At 28.7% G+C, this 19,602-nt stretch overlaps 1 protein-coding gene across 3 annotated transcripts in view; it reads left to right on the forward strand.

Moving 5' to 3' along the window:
- LOC103580134 (brain tumor protein) overlaps positions 1-19,602 on the forward strand; it is a 111,330-nt gene that overhangs the window by 63,167 nt on the left and 28,561 nt on the right. The window contains exon 1 of one of the 3 annotated variants that reach the window (XM_053737457.1): positions 18,831-18,845. The exons of the other annotated variants lie outside the window; for them this stretch is intronic. The gene's annotated coding sequence lies outside the window, so the exon portion shown is untranslated. Of the gene's footprint in view, positions 1-18,830; positions 18,846-19,602 lie in introns of those variants that run through there. 3 annotated transcript variants of the gene reach the window in all.

Consider the following 19,602-nt stretch of genomic DNA (forward strand, 5'->3'; position numbering starts at 1 on the left):
AGAAAATGGATACGAAGGTTAATTAAACGTCGCTCTGAGTACATTTCCTTTACCTCAGATTTAACTTAAAAAAAAAAAAAAAAAAAAAAAAAATAATTTAATATCTCGCGCTTACTTATATTTTAGAATTTATATCGGTTTTAAAAATATTCTCAACGACCTTCAATAAATTTGCCCTTGAAAAGAATTTTAATGGGAATTTATTTAACCAAAGAGAAAGTAACCGGCTACAACGACGATTACATTGTGCAATCTTAAAATGTGATGTTGCAAAATGTATTACGTATACGTTATTTATTTTATATATAATTTTTTCTCATGCACCAAAGACGTTACTGAGTAAATGTACTGACGTATGGTTAAGATAATCTTATTTGCCAATTCAATTGTCTAATACTGTACCGTGAGAATTCTTTAAAGAGCAAATAATCATTCGTATATGAGCATATATATATATATATATATATATATATATATATATACACATACGTGTGTCAAGTATAGAGTGTAGTTAAAATAAAAGTTTAGTCGTTGAACTTGAACACTGACGCCCTCTCACGACCAAGTCCCTTCTCTTTGATTTGTTTCTCTTTTTCTTGTACATACTCTCTTTCTCCTTTCATTTTTATTATTTTTTTTATCCTCCTTCTCCTCCCCCTCCACCTCTTCACTTCCCGTTTGCCCATAGACGTGAGATTTACGAGGCACTTGAGAGTTCTAGCTACCAAGTGAACGACCAATCGCATAGGACGTGCCGAAACTAAAACAGAAATGTGCTGCTTCCGTTCATATGTCTCTCTTTATCTCATTATACTTTTTTTATACTCGATGAAATCACATTTTCACTTTTACTAGCCTCTATTTTATTTTTTTCATGCCAAGTAATCTTATGTAATTTCATTATATATATATATATATATATATATATATATATATATATCTTAATATCAAAAAATTATTTGATAACAAATTAAATATTTTTTTAGTTAAAAATATTTGCAATAATGCCGACACTGAGTAAATATTTGACTTTAATAATTAATTATATTTTTTTTACGGAAAATTAAAATTGATAGAAGTTGATGTAAAATGGAACGAGATGTTAGTTTTTATTTTAGATGAGTAAAATTAATAAAATTAAAATCCAATTTACTTGGGGTTGATTAAAAGATATAGATATAGCTATCGGTTGATTATAATGAGTATTAAAAGTGTGGTATAGATTAAAAGAGTGACTGAGGGAAATTACGAGAGCTTTTCTGATGACATGAAAAGACAAGATAAGACGCAATACGAGGATTCAAGCTGTGCGACCGCAATTAATTGCTTTCCGTTTTACTAGTTAAATTAACCGTTTATACTCTCTTTACTCCTTACTCTTCTTGTATAATTTCAATAAAATACAAACGTGTCTGTTCTCTTCCAATCTCCTTTCCGCGAGCCCTCATTCACTTAATTTTCATTTAATTAAAATTCGAACGATTCAATTGAAATTATATATTTTCTTCTGATAATTTAAAAAAAAATTAATTTCGGTTTTATCCAAGTAATTACACACAGAAAAAAATAATTTCATGACGCAAAAAATATTTTGCAGTATGAATTAAAAACACAAATTTTTCCTCGGTTCAAGAAAATTTTTATTTTCAATTCACGGTGCAAAAAATTTTTTGAGACACGTATGGAAAAATTTTCTTGGGTTGAGTGATAATTTTTTGGACCAAGAATTTTTTTTTTCCTTTACCTAAAAATCGGAGAGTTTTCCGCGGTACGGAAATTAAAAAAAAAAAAAAAAAATCTATTGGATCTAGACTTTTGAAATGTTTCGCATAAGTACTAGTATGTCAGCCGAAAATTGCAGACCACCCCAACTACCCCTTAAGTAGTCAAATTGTATAAATTTTTTTCATTTCCATTGCGTGAAAAAAATTTTGATCTTCAGGGACTTTTTTTTTCTGTGTAAAAGTTATGTTGACAATTTAGATAGAGAGTAATTAATGTATGTAAAATAATAAAAAAAAAAAAAAAGTTATCATGTTACGCGAGTATCAATATCAAAAGTTAAACTTTTGTTTGTAAATTTAAAAATTGAAATAAAAACGTTGAGCAAAAATAATATAAAAGCTCCATGAACTCTCGATGGCTTATTCAAGTTGTGGTAGCAAATGAAAAGTAATTTTTTACATTTTTTTCTTTTTCGCGTTATATTTTGTTTTGTCTGTTCATACATTTCACGTTTGCTGGAGAGTAAATTTAAATCGTGCGCCGGAAAAATGCTCGCGAATGTAGTCGTGGTAATAATAACAAAAAAAAAGAGCAGTAAAGAAGAGAATAAAATAAACGATGGTAACGAAACAAACAGAAAAAAAAAATTACAAGTGAAAGAAGAAAATAAAAATGAAGGCGGTACAAGTGCATGGAAAAAAAAATTAATTGAATGAAATAATAATGAGCTCTGTTTCGTTATAGAATTCGTTTGGGCGTTTGTTCAGATCGTGATTAATTTAATATTTTTTTCATTATAAATTTCTGCTCGTTAGATGATTGAATTTATATTAGAGTGAATCACAATCCGAGTTATATTTTTTTACTTTCATTTGTATGATTTGTTTAATTAAAAACTTTTACTCCCCTTATTTAGTATCCCAAATAATAATTATTATTATTACCAACGTTTTTTTTTACCCAAGAAAAATAATTGGAGAAATATTTTCTGTTTGATATTTAACGTCAGGCTAATGGAATTTTGTAGTTCAAACGAATCTTTGTTCACGTGGTTGATACGTGAGTCATACATACGCTTCACATATTAATCGATTTCCATCAAACGTTCAAAGACAAGCTCATCTATTTGTTGTCATCGATGTCGTCTCAGAGTAACTGCTGTTGATTAGAGGGGTTACCTTGAAAGCTACCGCGTTACTCATTTAGCCTCGATACATCTTGATTATTGAGAGAATAAAAGGTGACTTTTGCTTCTCATACTTAACCCCCACGCATTGTCCTCTTTATTAGTCGGCTGGCTAATTTCCTGTTGACTAAAATTTAAACGACGCTTGAAAATCATTATCATATAATATCTATTTTATTCTTTTAATAGAATTTAAAATTAATATTTTTTATTTTATAATAATAATAATAATAATTATTATTATTGGTAGATTAATTAGTCAGATTAAATTAATACCGAGATCTAATATCAGCGAAAGTACTGTACTCTATATTATATTACCTCTATGTGCTTCCTCTTATTCCATGTGGTCAATTACGTAATCGATGAGAGTGAAAGAGAAGGTTCTTATGAAAATAACAGAGCACTAATATACTGCGTATGCGTGACCTTTTTTTTTTTTTTTAAATAATTAAGCGATAAAATATAAAAAATAATGATAATTATAATCAATTAAATTTATTATTCTTAAAATAACAGTCTATTTATTATTGTTGTTTTTTTTTCTTTAATGTTATCTTCAAGATCAAGCAATTTATTATTCTGTGTTATAAATAAACCGCGATTATTATTTAATTCTTGGATTATTAATAAAATTTTATACAACGTATTCAATCTGGTTTATGTTCAGACAAGAGTAAAGTGAAAGGGAAAGTACTTTAGTTTATTGTAAATAAAACTGACGGTAGATAAAATAAAATCGAGTATTTTAGAAAGGACTTTAAATACGAAAGTTTCAATTATTTTACACTCAGGTATTTTTAATACATTCTATAGATCCACTAAAAATTAAACTATTGTTCGGAAAGAAAAATTTACTACCATGTAATTAAATGGAAATTTAATTTTTTCATATATTTAAATATAAATGTATTATATATATGAGTTTAAATTTATGATTAAATATAATATAATATGTCAGTGTGCGGATTCTCTTCACAACTTTCTGCTGTCGTAAGCGCAGCCTTGTACTCTTACGTGTCTTTTGAACACGTACGTGATTATCCAAGTTCGAATTTGCTCCTTATACGCATGCTTGTGAGTGACGACGCGTCGGTTTTAAACAAAGAAATAAACTCACCCGCACAATATATGTGTGCATATACATATATACTATAATGTGTGTCGTAGGTAATAGTAGTGTGTCAACTCCCAGGAGAATTTATTTTCCTTTCTCTCTCATTCCATCGATTCATCTCGTTCGCTGGAGACACGTCTGACCAGTGAGATAAGAGTAATATAAAACGAAAATCGTGTAGAAAAATAAAGCAAACATCATTCGATTTGCTCTTTATTTCCTTTTTTTCTTTTTTAAGTCGCCAAATCTTTATAAATTACTCTCACCCTATTTATCATTTTGTTACGTAATGTTACATAAAGAAAAGGAAGGAGAAATATCATAATAAAAAATATATATTTTTTTTTAGTCAAATAAATATTCAGTATCAATAATTCTGGTTAGCAGATAATTACAAATTTTCGGATATTTTTTTTTAACAAATCAATTAAAAAAAAAAAAAAAAAACTAAAAATATGCACATATAGAAAATTAAAAAAACTATAAGTGCAATTTTTTGAATTTTTTTTTTTAATTTATTGCTTTTAAAAAAATTTGAAAAGTATTAGACGTCAGTTAACTGCAGTATCTCAGAGCCCTTAAAAAAAAATCATTTTTTTTTTTTTTTTTTCATACAAATATTTTGAAATTTAATTTTGAATTGAAAAAAATTAATCGAATTTATTTTTTGGCTCCATCTTATTGATGTGAAATTTATTTTCAATTATCAACTAAAAATTTCAATTAAATTATTAAAACAAAATTTTTTAGGGCCAACTTTAGATTAAAAAATTTTACGTACTTTTAATTATTCTCTCATTTATGTTCAACTTCACTACATAGCATATATTTATAAATATAAACTGTCAATAGAAGCCAGAAAAGTAGTTTAATTTAAATGACCGAGTGAGCGGAAGCTTTTAAAAGTTGATTGATTAAAATGCACTGCTCGATATTTTAATCGCGACGTGTGATAAAGAAGCAAAATCAAACGAAAAAGAATGAGGATCGATGAAAGAGAGTAGAAACAGAGTACATAAAGTTAAGGCGAGACGAAGAAAAAGTGATCAAGATTAAAGGATAGAGGAATGAGAAAACAGTTGACAAGTAGGCGGGTCTCATCGACCCTGTGTAGTTTCCCGACACTCCGCTTGTCATCCCGAAGCTTCTTCATATTCACCTACACCTCAACTGAAACTCAAGCGTGCCACGTTTCTTAGCTTTTTTTTTTCTCACCTCGCTAATTACTTGTTCAAACTCCCCATTACATTCTCCAATCACTCATCACTTTTCAGTCTAATTAAATAGTTGATAAATTAAATAATTTCGACTTCGAATACTTACATTAAGTAATTTTTTCTTACGAAATAAATAGAGCAGTCAGTGAATTTATAATAGTTAACAAAAGTTGTAAGTATTGGCTGAAAGTTTGTTTGATTCGAGTTTAAAATTGTTTTCCAATCGTTTGGGTTCGAATCCGCGGAGCAGGAAATAAGTTTGTCTTGAATAGAAGACGTATTATACACTTAACTTTTAACAAACTTACTTGCTATGTCTATCCGTACACAGTATTGATCAAAATGTAAATGCGTTATGTAGGTACACATATATATGTAATGTCTAATATGTGCCTCAGAAGATTAAGAAGGTTTGTAAAAAGTGAATGAGTCTTTTATAAACAATTATCAAAGTAGAGTATTGAGTCGTAGTTCTCAGGTCACTGGATACGCAGTCAGTACTTGCATACATAACAGTATAGGTATAGATAACAGTGATATATGCGGTGGTGTACTTAGTTTTGTTATAGTTTGAGGAAATTGCACACGCGTTGCGTTGTGCGAATGTATACATAGTGAAGTGTTTGTTGTTCTAAATAGGGCGGCATATGACGTGTGTAAAACCGATTCGATGGTTATTATATGTCGTAGTCGTCGTCTTGTAGTGTACGAAGATCGATATCTTGACGCGACTACTCGTGCTTATAAGGCGTGACGATGACGCTACGGTCTTTAACCTTCTTCGTTTTTTTTTATTTTTTATTTCTTCCTCTTTAGTTATTACCTTTTATTATACTTAAATTATTACCTGTTTTTTTTTTTATTTTCAGTGGAAAAATTTTAAATGTTATCATTTATTACTCATTTTAATTTTGAGATATATGTTTATATATTTTTTGACTTTGTACTCGTAATGGGACATATGAGATTTTTTTTCAAATATTTAAGGTAAAAGACCTAGTTCTCGATCACTTCCTGTATTTTTATAGATATATTTTGTAAATATAGGTATACAAATACATGAGAGATCGGGTACTGGGGCTCTTACCTTAATTGATTGTTGCGAAAATTTTTTTTAAATTTTAATTTGTATCGAATTTTTTTTTTAATTCGAATCGAGATTTCAAATAAAAAAAAATTTGCAAATAAAAATTACAACAATTCACCGTCGGCTAAATATCTATGAGAAAATATCCACGAGATATAAAATTCACATAAAATTTTTTTAAAAAGGGTCAAATACATATATTATTTTAAATTTGTAGTGAATTTTATGTCTTTTAAAAATCATAGAGAATTTTGACGTTGATATTTAGTGGTGTAACCAATTTCGTCAGGCATTTTGTTAAATCCCCCATGGTTCTGGTACATATATTAATACCTAGAGGTATTTTCCATAGAACCAACTAACTCATTTAATTTTCTTCTCATTTTATTAAACACTCACATCTTCAAGAGCAGTACGTACGTAGGTACATTTCGAGGTCCACGATCTGGTGCGGCCTTGGCACGCTTCGCTCGTTATTCCTCGACTTTTCTCCGTGCTCTCCATCACCTGGCTGACACGCGAGCAAAGATCTACGAACAAAAGGAAATAACGTACAATTGGTTCAGACACTTGAAACTCATTACTACACGGATAATAATTCGATTTTTCTAAAGTAGTAATTTATATTTCCAGTTGAAATAAAAAATAAATAATAGTACTAATAAATTAAAAAAAAAAAAAAAAAATATTGACAATTGTTACATGACTTTAATTGTTCTATTATTTTTATTTTGTTTTTGTCAACTGAATAAAACGCTGATGCGGTAATAGTTGTGTTCGGTGCACGTTTGAATTGATCATAAATATGCCAGGTGCACGAATACGGTACGACCGGATCCAGCTGCCTGTTATCAGAGCTCGTCGCGAGTCAGCGATTATCGCCGATTAAAACCTATTGGGATCTCTTTATACTTCACGCTAGAAAATTGACGATGTGTTTTATGTTATTTAAATATTTCATTAATCGAATTTTCATAAAATTTATTATCTATACATAGTTAACAATTTTTTTTATTTTATTTATGTTTAATCATTTTTACCATCAAGTCCTTTGTACAAAAAAAACAAAAAATAACATGATCGTCGGTCATATATTAATAACACACATGAGATGAAATTAAACAAAATTTTCTCATTTACTGCAATGGTATAGAGCAATTTCAAGCGCGGTTGAACTCGTATTTGTAAAATCATAATTAACCGTCCGTGTAACATATCGCATAGCCGTAGCCACTAATAAAATGTACATAACATAAATACATACAACTACTAATCGTTAGTGAACTATGCGTCGCATTGGGGATCATTATCGTTGTTTAACATCATAATAACCAAATGTACCATAATCGCATTTAAATTTATTTATTAATTTATTATTCAATTAATTTGAAAAATATCTAGTCTAAATGAGATACACGGGAAACTGGGACACAGCGAAATGACAAAATTTTTTTTTAATCAGTCATGATTTCATTTAAATAATTCATGCACTGCCGAAAATTTTCGGAGTGAACGTGGATTAAATCTGGAGTAAATGCGGAGTAGATGACTGAAATTTACTCTAGGAGAGTTTATTTTAATAATAAAACTACGAATCAGAGTAGATACGGATTTAAATGAAATTCTTTCCACTCCGAAATCACTCATCTGAAAAAATAAACTCCTTATTTACTCCGTATGCGGAGTAATTTTTTATAAAAACTTTGAAACTCAAAGTGAATTTGGATTTAAATGATATCCGTAATCACTCTGAATTTTTTACACTGCGTATATAAATTTCAGAGCAAAAATAAGTACTTGAGGCACAAAATACTTCCGGTAAAATGGAGTACCAAAAATTTTTTAAAAATGAAATTTTTTTTTATTCAAAATAATGATAAATTATCGTAGTTTTGTTTAATTCCAGTGAAAGAAAAGTATATGCGGTAATTGAAATTAATAAAAAATTTTACAAAACCAAAAATTTACTTAATTTTCCTCCGAAAAAAAATTTTTGATGAAAAACGTAAAATAATAACATTCGCTGAAAATATTACTTTATCTTTACATTATTTTTTTTTTATCATTTCGCTCGTTAGATACCTATACATTAACAGAATATTAAATTATATATTCATTATTTTCGGAGCGTACATACATCTACAGATATAATATATCCGTCTTGCATTAGAGGAAAAGTAAAAATTTCTTGCATCGCTTCTTTCTTACTCGCGTAATTACAAACCATTGCGCAACGTTTAAAAACCTCTTTTATTCAACTTTCATTTTTTTTTCTTTTTTTTTCACCTCATTATGACTTTGTGTTACGGATTTTGTAACTATATATAATCAAGGTCGTGTTTTCATTTTGGTTAATATCCGTTTTTTTTTACATTAAATTGCTCTATATATATCGTTTTGATTACAATTATATAATTCGCAATTTTTTGAATAAAAGCTTAATAAAAATTTTCCAATTTTTTTTTTTTTTTTTTTTTTTTTTTTGATGAAAAAAAAATTAAATTCTATCATATTCAAATTTTGTTGCACAATTAAAGTTAATATAACTTTATAAATGAATTATAAAGTAAAAAGTAGATTTTTTTTATTATAAATTAACGTCAAATACAATTACCTTGTCAGATAAAATAATAATAGGTTATACTATAGCGTTCTACTTAAACTTTATAAAAATAATAATTTAAAAACAGAATAATTGGTTTTTATTTTTAGAATATTAATTTATCTTCTTAATGACAATTTAATATATTAATTAATACTATAAATATAATTTTATTAAAATATTAGCAAGTTCCGTGAAATACGTGCGCGTATAATTACTTTTTGATGTTGCCTATATTTAAACTCGTGGTTCGAATGCCTGTTTAGCCAATCGAAACAAGCCAATTTCCGACCAATGCGCATTACCAAGTTGATAAAAATCATCAATTTAATCCTTGGGGATCAAAAATTCAAAGTTTCTATTCGCTGCATTAGCTTCTGACTCAATTTCAGCTCAAAATAATCGAATGTCAACCAGTCAAGACGACAGTTGAATTTATGCATAATTATATAGCCATTGGTCTCATTTAGATTAGTTCCAGACATTTAATTCGAGTTTTGATACAGATAATTATGAATAATATAGTTTTTGACTAGATTAAATACAAAATTTCAAATTTCATGTAATGGCAGCACTTGCCTTTGGCTCTGACAGCTAATTTCAACAGAATTATATGAAATCGTCTGTTTTTATTACACAGAGAAATTGTTCTTGTTTAAAATGATATGGTGTCATAGTAAAAGTCGAACCATGTTGGCCACCTGAAAAAAATTTAAATAAACACATGCAAAAATTACTATGACGACAGTAAAATTCACATGGGTTACAATTATTTGTGATGTAGGGTAGAGGTACCGTTTTTGGCCACATAATGGACAGTTTTGGACACTTGAAAAATTTAATTAAAGCGATTTGTAAAAGCTGTAATGGCATAATTTTGAAAATGTGTTTGAAGATACTTTTGTCACACTGTTGCAATGGAAATTTTATTTTATACTTTTTCATTAATTAGAATAAACTTTTATCTGTCCAAAAAAGAAGCAGTAGCCACAAATACTACTTCTACCCTATTTGCTGTCAATTTTATTATGGCCATAGAAATTTTTGCATTTATTTGAATTTCTGCAGAAAGCTAACATGGTCTGGCTTTCCTATGACACCATAACATTTCAAACGAAAAAAATTTTTCATATCACACAATATTCGATTATTTCATTCCCAAAGTTTCGTAAATTTTTTATTGACTTATTTAGAGCTCAACGTTATAAAAAAACCGCAAAATAGTATATATCCAGCTTATATTTTTAGTGTTGTTATATGTATGCTATTTTTCCGGCAAATATTCCCTATAAATTTTTTCGTATGGAAACAAACAATCACTTCGCTGTTGAATTACTAGTCCAGCTAATTGTTCTGTACGATTTTAAATCGAGTGATAGGTTATACAAATGGTTGTAATAAAAAACTTCTCCAGTTAACTCATTGTTGTTTTCTCTTTTTACATACAATAATAATGATAATAATAGTAATAGCAATGAAAATGATACGATAGCATCAAGTCTTTCGTTATGACGGTTAAGAAAGACGTACATTTAATCTCATAATCGGTTCGCAACATGAATCATCGTCATCGTCACCTTAAACGAGATGGGTTAAAGATAGAGAGTGAGAATTCTTACCCATTCAGCAAATGGAAATTACTCCGAGGACGATGACAACCTAAGAAGATAAAAAAACAGTTAAATAAAATAAAACGATGATGACAAGCAGAAGAGTCTCTTTTGTCATTCAGCAAACGTCCATTAACATTTCCGTCTCGCTAAATTCTTTGGTTGTGACTCTGTGATTCTTGTTATTGCTTTTTTGAAATCATATTCCTCTATACGATGACTCGATTTAATTTATTATTATTTTTTTTTTTATTTCATTTGTTAAATTGAAATTCCAACTGACATTTATATAAATTGTCTAATAAAAATCTATAGTTAATTAAAACATTTAAATGTAATTACAAAATTAGTAATGCATTTAATTGGGTAATGTAAGTTAGAGTAATGTCGTCAAATAAATAATCCGAGGTCAGGCTTGATTCGTTCTTTAATTAGACGATAAATTTCATTTCTATCATTAAAGTGAAGCGAATGACTTTACTCTCCCTTTCTTGCTCTTTAACTCTTACTCTTACTCTTATTCTCTCGGTATCTTATCTAAACGTGTTCAACGTCGTATTTATTATCTCTCTTGGTATTCTCCAAAAGATTCACGTGCTCCATTAGCTCCGAAATTCACTGGATTTCCCTCTGGACGTATTGCCAAGCTGAGTTGAATTTCGCACCAATTTAATTATCATTTTAATTAGTCTTGAGCTATTTTAATAAATGTGTGCGTTAATGTTTAAACTTATTTCATATAATAGAAGTAAAGTTGCGATAATAATAAATTATTCAGGTTTTTTAAATTTGTTTTTCATCTGATGATTAAATAGTTACTCGAGGATACAATAAGAAAATTTTAGCGGCTCGTGTATTTGTAAATGTACTAGTGTACATTGTAAAGTAACGTTGAGTAAACCGAGTGAAGAAATATTGCATTGAGGTATGAAGTAATGTAAGGCTTGATGCCGAACTTGGTCTGAGGTCTCGGTATTTCTTCAACGGTTGTGGTAATGTTGGAGAACCACCAAGGACGCAAGAGCGGATCAAAAGCCTAAGCAACCAGAAATACTGTGCGTGGATTTTATGTACTCGTTTGTACATTATTTTATATATGTGGACACTGTACAGTGTATCTTTGCAAGGCATCTGGCGCCAGGAGTACGTAAATAACTACCAAAAGAAAAAAAAAAACGACCAGGTGTAACCTTGGCTTAATTCGATTTACCAACTAAAAGACTCTCTCTTCCTTTTTTTTTTCTATTTTTTTTCCGTTACAGTTGACAAAATTTTTTTTCACGTAATTTTATAAGCCTGGAATCGAATCTTAGTGTAAAAAAAAAAAAAAAAAAAAAAAAAAATTAACCACTTGATTATTAAATTATTAATCGATATTAAAATTTTGAGCTCGCCATTAAAATTCAAATTTATGAAAAAAAAAAAAAAAAAAATTATTTATATAGAGATTTTTTCGTAGGTAAAAAAAATAAGTAATTGGATATTGAACTGACCCAAGTAATTTTCGTAGGATTAATTTTAAATTATTATTTTTTTTTTTTTTTATGAAAAAGCTTGAAGTGCAATCTATAAATTTCAAATTTATTTTAAATTAAATTTTGTTTATTTAATCTGAAAGAAGTTGGTCAAGAAGGCTTTGTAATTTGTTATAGAATATAATTAATTTTTTTTTTTTTTTTTTTTTTATTTTATATTATATATATATATTTTTTTTAATTAACGTTTTATAAGAAAAATTGAATCGTAGCAGCTGTCACGACCTCCTACCGCTTAATAATTCACCAGCCGTGAGAAACGCAAAAGTGAGAGCACAAGAGGAGAGGACACCCTATCATTCCTTGAATGGCTACTAATTTGCGTCAGTTGCTTTATAATTGCGAGTACATGTGCATATTCACAACGTGTAAGCAGAGATAGGAGAGAGTATGTACTACTGGGTTGTGTAGTTGTCATATATATGTATATGTATATGTTTTCATGTGCATACATGCATATATGATAATGACATGAAAAAATGAAAAGTACCTCTCCACCTATATTTTATACTTCTCTGACTCTATTTACTTTAATTTCTAAATGTTATTTTTATTATTTTTTTTTTTGCTCGGAAAAATTAAAAGCATTCGTTTATATAATAGCAAGCATGCAAAATTACTCTAAAAAAGAAAAGTGTCCACAAGAAATATTTCGTTTCACTTGAAGAAACTTCACTGAAGTTTAATAATTTAATTAAAATTTCAAATTGTTTTTTTTTTTGTATATAGTGAAAAGTATTTTCTCAGTAACTCGAAAAAGTCTTTGATAAATAAAAATTTATTGTCATTTTAAAAATTTTATTTCAATAAAAAACAAATGGTGATAAATTATCTTAGAGTTTTTCTTGCAGTTCATTTCTATTTCCGAGTTTAAAATAAAAAAAGTTATAAAAAATAGTATAGAATTGGAAAAGTGTCTTGAGGACATTGAGATTCGTCAAAAGGTTTTTTCGAAAATGTAAGCCAGAGAAAAATCGACTTGAAGAATAATAAAAAAAAGAGATAGAGAGAGAGAGAGAGAGAAGTGATAAATGTACACATCATGTATTCAATGCAGACTTCGACTTTACCATACGTCTTTTACACTTCTATATCTTTTCCTTTCAATTTTTTATTTTATTTCATATTATATACATACACATATTTATAGTCAGATACGTACACATAAATATATTTATATATATATTTTTTTTTCTTATTTTTATTACAACTTTTTCCATCAGTTTCTTTATGTTGTATTATATCCTTTTGATACAATAACCTCCATTACTTTATATATATATATATATATATATACTCAAATTTATCTACTGTGCTGACTGTCGGCAATAGATCGATAAAGAAGTGTCCGAGTATTTCACAACTATTTTATACGAATTTATAACCATCAGCGTTTCCCAGTAAGGTATAGGGTATACCCACGAGCTCTTCATCTCCGGTGAATTTATAAACTTTTCGCGTCATAAAGCTTCCGGGGACGTATACGTCAGGAATACGAATGATTTTCGCGACAGTTTAAGTGTTTCATGCAACTTTGGCGAATTTAAACACACATATATACACACATGCATATATATTTTATTAAATATATACTTTAGCATACATAAGTTTGTATATATTTTGCGTTTCCTCCTTCCAACAGCCCGAGTCATTGCGATGAAGAAGGAAGTCTGAATCGCTGACGGTATCGCTGCAGGAAGTTAAAGACCCAGCCGAGATTCAAGAGGTTTCTGGAACATGTAAATCTATGTATATATCTTTATAAATATAAATACATATATGTATACATACTGCAGAATACCGGCTATGTTATAGATAACTGTGTCGTGGTATAGAGCTGACTATATAAGTATACTTACGCGTGAAATATAGTCATTGCATACACACGTGTGTCGCATGTGAGGAGGAAAGCCTCAAAGTCGATAAGACCACGTTATCTAATGGAACTTTCAGTTATACTCCTCACAAATAACCTCCGGACATTTTATGAGAAAGCTCACACTGAATATTTTTATTTATTTTCCTACTTCGTTCTTGATATAAACTTTTCATATTTTAATTTATCACTACATCGACCTTTATTAATTAATAAATTATACTACTAATTTCGTAGTATTAATAAATCTAAAAAAATTTTCATACAAATAAAATAATTAATGATAATTGTCATTAAAAACTTATGCAAACATTTTAATTGTGTTGACTACTTAATGTTGAATAGATAACACAAGTATCGCACTGCAAACTTTGGACAATTTACTTATCCGAAAGTTTATGTCCTCGTCATCTTCATCTTCGTGAGTGTATATATATATATCTTCAAAAGTATAAGTAAAACTTAAAGATAGTATTTAACTAAAAGCGAATCTGATGAAATGCTGTAGTGATATCAGATATCTCAAACATTTGGGTTGTGTCTCCTGAGGCATTTTCTCTTACAGAAATTCATGCCAGAATTTCACTAGCTCCTTTTCTAGCATCACTGCTACCAACGCCACTAATACTAGTACTATTACAACTACAACACCAATGTCGACTTGGTCGTCGTCGTCGTCGTCGTTTAGTGCTTTGGTAGATGCTCGTTAAGCTTGGAGTAAACGGCGCTGAGGGTTGATACGCAGAGGCAAAGAGGGATTGAACAAGGTACCTATATCCGTCAGGCATATCGGGTCTTGTTGATAGGCAAACTGCAGACGAGGCTCTGGACTACTTTGCTTCAAGGGTTCATTATCATCAGATCTATCATGTATTTCCTTTCTCTCTACCTCTATCTCTATTTCCCTTTATATATATATATATACGTATGCGTAGGTTTTCACGTACAAGAGAACAACGCACTCAAGTGTAGAATGCACTATGGGAGTAGGAAATCCTCAAACGGATTCAAGGAAAACCGTTTAGGCAGTTGGAAACGTCCAACAAACACACTTGCTATTGCCTCCGGCTTCTTCCCACATCCGGAAGACCTCAGACCTCAGTTCTGTATCCTGTTTGTGTCCTTCCTTCAATGCCAGAAGTTACTCGATTCCACGAACCAGAAATAGCAACAGCATCACCAGCTTCTGTCACAATACTGTGTTTAACGTATATGCATTGTTCCCATCTATGTATTTATCCCAAATGCATTGTACCCCAATCTCTATTTATTCGCAACACTATCTGGAAAATTGAGGTTATCACTGCTAGTTTTAGTAGTTTCTGCTATTATTAAGTACCCAAACTACAATAGTACTGTTCAGTAATATTATATAAGCCAGTTGAGCCTCACTAGGTCTAAACCAGAACCCGGTATAACCATACCAGACTTCCTTCCCTTGTGACTAACATTCAATCTCTTCTGTTCTCTCTATGGTTTGAAACTTGACCGATGTGGTCAAAACTTTTGATTATAGTTATTACGGAAGTACACCAAACTTTACTAATCAAATTCCGTTGGAAATACTAGTGTCAAAATGATGACATTGAGTTTAATACGTTCGGTTAAGTGGTTTACTTTTACCTTTAATTTTATACATTCCATTGCAATAGTACTGTCAGAGTAATATTAATCAACGGAAATTTCGTTCCATACAAGTTTAATTGTCAAAAGCTAATCATATATTTCTGCCAAAAATATATATTTCGGGTTCGCATTAAAGAAAAAATTTGAAAAGTTGAATAAAAAAATCACTAAAATTGTCCGACATGTTCAAACGATTGTTCATACATGTATATATATATATACATAAATAACGCTCTTTGTTTTCTTTTGGAATGGTTTTTTTGGTCGGTTAGTACTGTAGCGCGACAGACAGACAAATACACCATCTGTGTAGCTTTTTATGTATTTTTTTCCCACATTTCCGACTGTATAGAGTTGTGTAGCAGCACAGACTGCGACAACGACAACGGTTAGCATTTTACTATACTGGCAATTAGCAAACACACGCCACTCAAATGTGTTTACTTCAAGTAATTTCAGGCTCAGCAACTTTGGTAATTACTTACTTCTGAATTTTCCCGCGCTAACACTTAGTGCTTCTCATATATAACTTACCTACATATATTATATTTTATTATGTTATATATCACCTTTTATGCATAAGAAAATATACGTTGAACCGTGAGACGAACTACTTTTCGACTTTTATTATTGCATAACGGCTTTTTTTGTCCAGGCTATTGTACGCGCGTCTTTTATGACCGATTTAAACACAAAACACATGACGTTCTTTCACGACGACATCATATTATATTTTATTATTATAAATAATATGATATAACCATACTAAAATTTTTCAGTTTCATTTTTGTATTACAATAGTATTGTAGGTTTTCGAACTACCGTTCAGAATTTAATGAAATTTGACATATCAGTAGACAGTGATAAGAAAAACATTAAATTAAATTTTTGGAGAGGCAGAGAGACAACCTTTGATTTCTCATGTAGTTCAATGTTAAGTGTATGAAAATCAAAATTTTGCTGGTTTTCTGTAGACCTCTAAAAATTCAATTGAATCTTTTTCTCACCATTTTCTTACCAAGACGTTTATCGCGCAACGGAAATGATTAAAATTTATATAATTTGACTCGAGGAGTAGTTGGAAGAGATCTGCAATTTTTGGCTGACGTGCGAAATATTCCAGAAGTAGATTTTTTACGTTTCATTTTGGTTTTTTTTTTATTTTCGTTTCGCGAAAAACGTTCCATTGAGAACTCAAGCGCCGGCTTCGAAAGAATTCGTTAAAAAATTTAAAGTACAATTTTAAAAACATATTATATTAATTTTATCACAGTTGTCTTTACTGTGTATACTTTCTTTGCTATTTATTGTATAATAATTAACTCGATATTTTTAAATTTTATGTGCACACAAATATGACTAATATGCTACTTGATATCACCAGTAAACTATGTCGTCGTATGGATGCAGTTGATGGCTAGAACTCTGGTATCCATTACGCCGGAAGTCTCACCCAACTTCCGTTAATCGAGATATCGTGTTTACTCTCTACTATCGATTTATAAAACTAAAAAATAAAAAAAAATATAAACATAAAATAAAAATTGCTTTTTATAAATTTTCTCAAGCAATATCTCGTTACCTCATATACGCTTAAAATAAACTCCAAAGATTGTATCACCGAAATTGCATTTAAATTTTTTTTTAAAATAAAAATATATAACCTGACATTATTCTATTTTCATATTTTTATGAATAAAAATACTCTATATAAAAAGATTAAAAAACGAATTTTTCAATAAAAATTACTTTGTATTTTTTATAGGTTTAAATTAATAGTTAAGTAGCGAAAAAATATTTTCTTTTAAAACTTTGTCTGAAAGTTTTTTCTGAGTCATAAGTTATCGTTATGAATTACGTGTCCATAGAAAATAGTAATCTAATGTTGTATAGTTTGTAATATGTAGAGTAAAGTTATGCTTTATTTTAAACATTAGTTATCGTAAAACATGTAAAGCGTCTACATTATAAACTTATACATTTAATATAACAACGCAATTAAATAGCAATACAATTATATGCTGGATACATATGTATACAACATATATACATACTATTATTTTTTAATAGCCGATATCGACAAGTCACTCGTGAAAATTTATTACCACACGTGTAATGTCATTAATTGCTCCCATGCGGATGCATTAACACTAGTTCATTGGTTTTTAATTGTTATTTATAATAATAACATAAATAATAACCCCCAGTATAATTACTAATTACTTGCAATAATAATTATAATAACAATAATTATTTAAAAGTAAAACCATACAATTAGAGATTTTAAATCGAATTAAATATTTTACTATTGGGCTCGAAATTCAAATATTTTGTTTTTAACTTGTAATAAATTATTGACTTTTTTTCTGCAATTGAGAAATGATTTTGATTTTTTCACATCTTGAGTATTTTATTTTATACGAATAATTCAAAAATGTCTAATCTAATGATTGTAAAAAAATTGAATTGAGAAATTTGAATTTGTGTCAATAATAAAATGAGCGTAAATTTTTTTTAGTAAAATATCGCGACACTAATTCCAAAAGAGCTTATATTTTTATAGTTAAAAAATTTAAAAAAAATTTTGAAAGCCAAAAGGACATATAACTTAAATTATACGCTCTTCTGGTTTTTGAAAGTTTTTTTCAAAATTTTCAGCTTTAGAAAGTCTACAATATAATTAGGAATTAAAAAAAAAAAAAAAAATGTACGTCCTTTTGGTTTTGAACTAAGTGACTAAAACCAAAAATACACCCAAAAATATAAGTCCTTTTGGAATTAAGGACGTGATATTTATACTGTAAATTTCTTTATATATTTTTATTACTTCAAAACATAAATTGCGCAATCAAAGGCAAGAATTAAAAAAATTTTAATTCGTAACAATTAATTTTAAAAAAAAATTTATTTTCCAAAGTAAAAATTTTAAGTGTAATTTATTAGAAATCCAAATTATCGCAACTTGAAATAAAAGTATCATTAAATACGTGAAAAATTCGTTAAGTTTAAATTATTAGCACATATCTACATGTAATTTAACAACTTGATTAATATAATTTATACTAATGTTTTTTTTTTATAATTTGTTTCAGGTGAGTTAACATTTTTCTTCTATAACCGGCATTACATCTGCTTAGTCATTAATACTGATCATGACTATCGAGTTTGTCATCAACTTAAACAAACGTCTATAGAATAAATTAATAATTGATTATAAAAATAAAAGCTTTTATCAATTAATTAAGAAAGAAAGGAAGTAACGAGGTAAGATAATATGATACTTTATACCCTCGTGTTTATCTAACCGCAATAAACGTCTCAGGAAATTAATTAATTAATCAGCAAATTAATTAGAATCTGTTATCTAAAAACTGCGTGTGCTACTTTAGATTAAATTTCTTTTTTTTCTATCGCTAAAAATATTTATTATTGTAAATTTAATATTTCTTTTAACTTGACAACTTTTTTTGTTATTTAGTACCGGCACTGGTTTTAATATCGCGTTTCATATTTACTGTAAGATACAAACTCAATTATAATGTAAAACAAGATTATTATGAGTTAATTAGTTAATTACCAGATGATTGACGGCGTTAAATGATCTAGAAAAATAACCATATATTTTAACTTATGAAGCCAAGTTAATATTTAATTAACAAAGTGCTTTTTTATATTCCCAAGTTTTGGTTTACTTTCGGTCGTGCAATTATTCGGATAATTACTACACGTTTTACTTTTTTATTTACTTATCAATATGCTAGTCATTGCTTTCATATCCGAGTTATTAATAATTCAGAACAAAAAGTTGAGCTGAAATTCGTGTAAAGCGAAGTGGATACGGTCTAAAGTCATTTCTCTTTAGCGAGTTGCAATTTATTTCTTTAATAGTAGAAATTACCCGCATGAAAATATATCATATATGGTAAATATATATTAAAAAATATATGTTACAGATATAATTATATATGGGACAATACATGAAATCTTATATAGAACTTTATATAGATTTTGGCTGATTTTA

This window comes from Microplitis demolitor, chromosome 1 (assembly GCF_026212275.2).
Source record: "Microplitis demolitor isolate Queensland-Clemson2020A chromosome 1, iyMicDemo2.1a, whole genome shotgun sequence".
NCBI classification, from domain to species: domain Eukaryota; kingdom Metazoa; phylum Arthropoda; class Insecta; order Hymenoptera; family Braconidae; genus Microplitis; species Microplitis demolitor.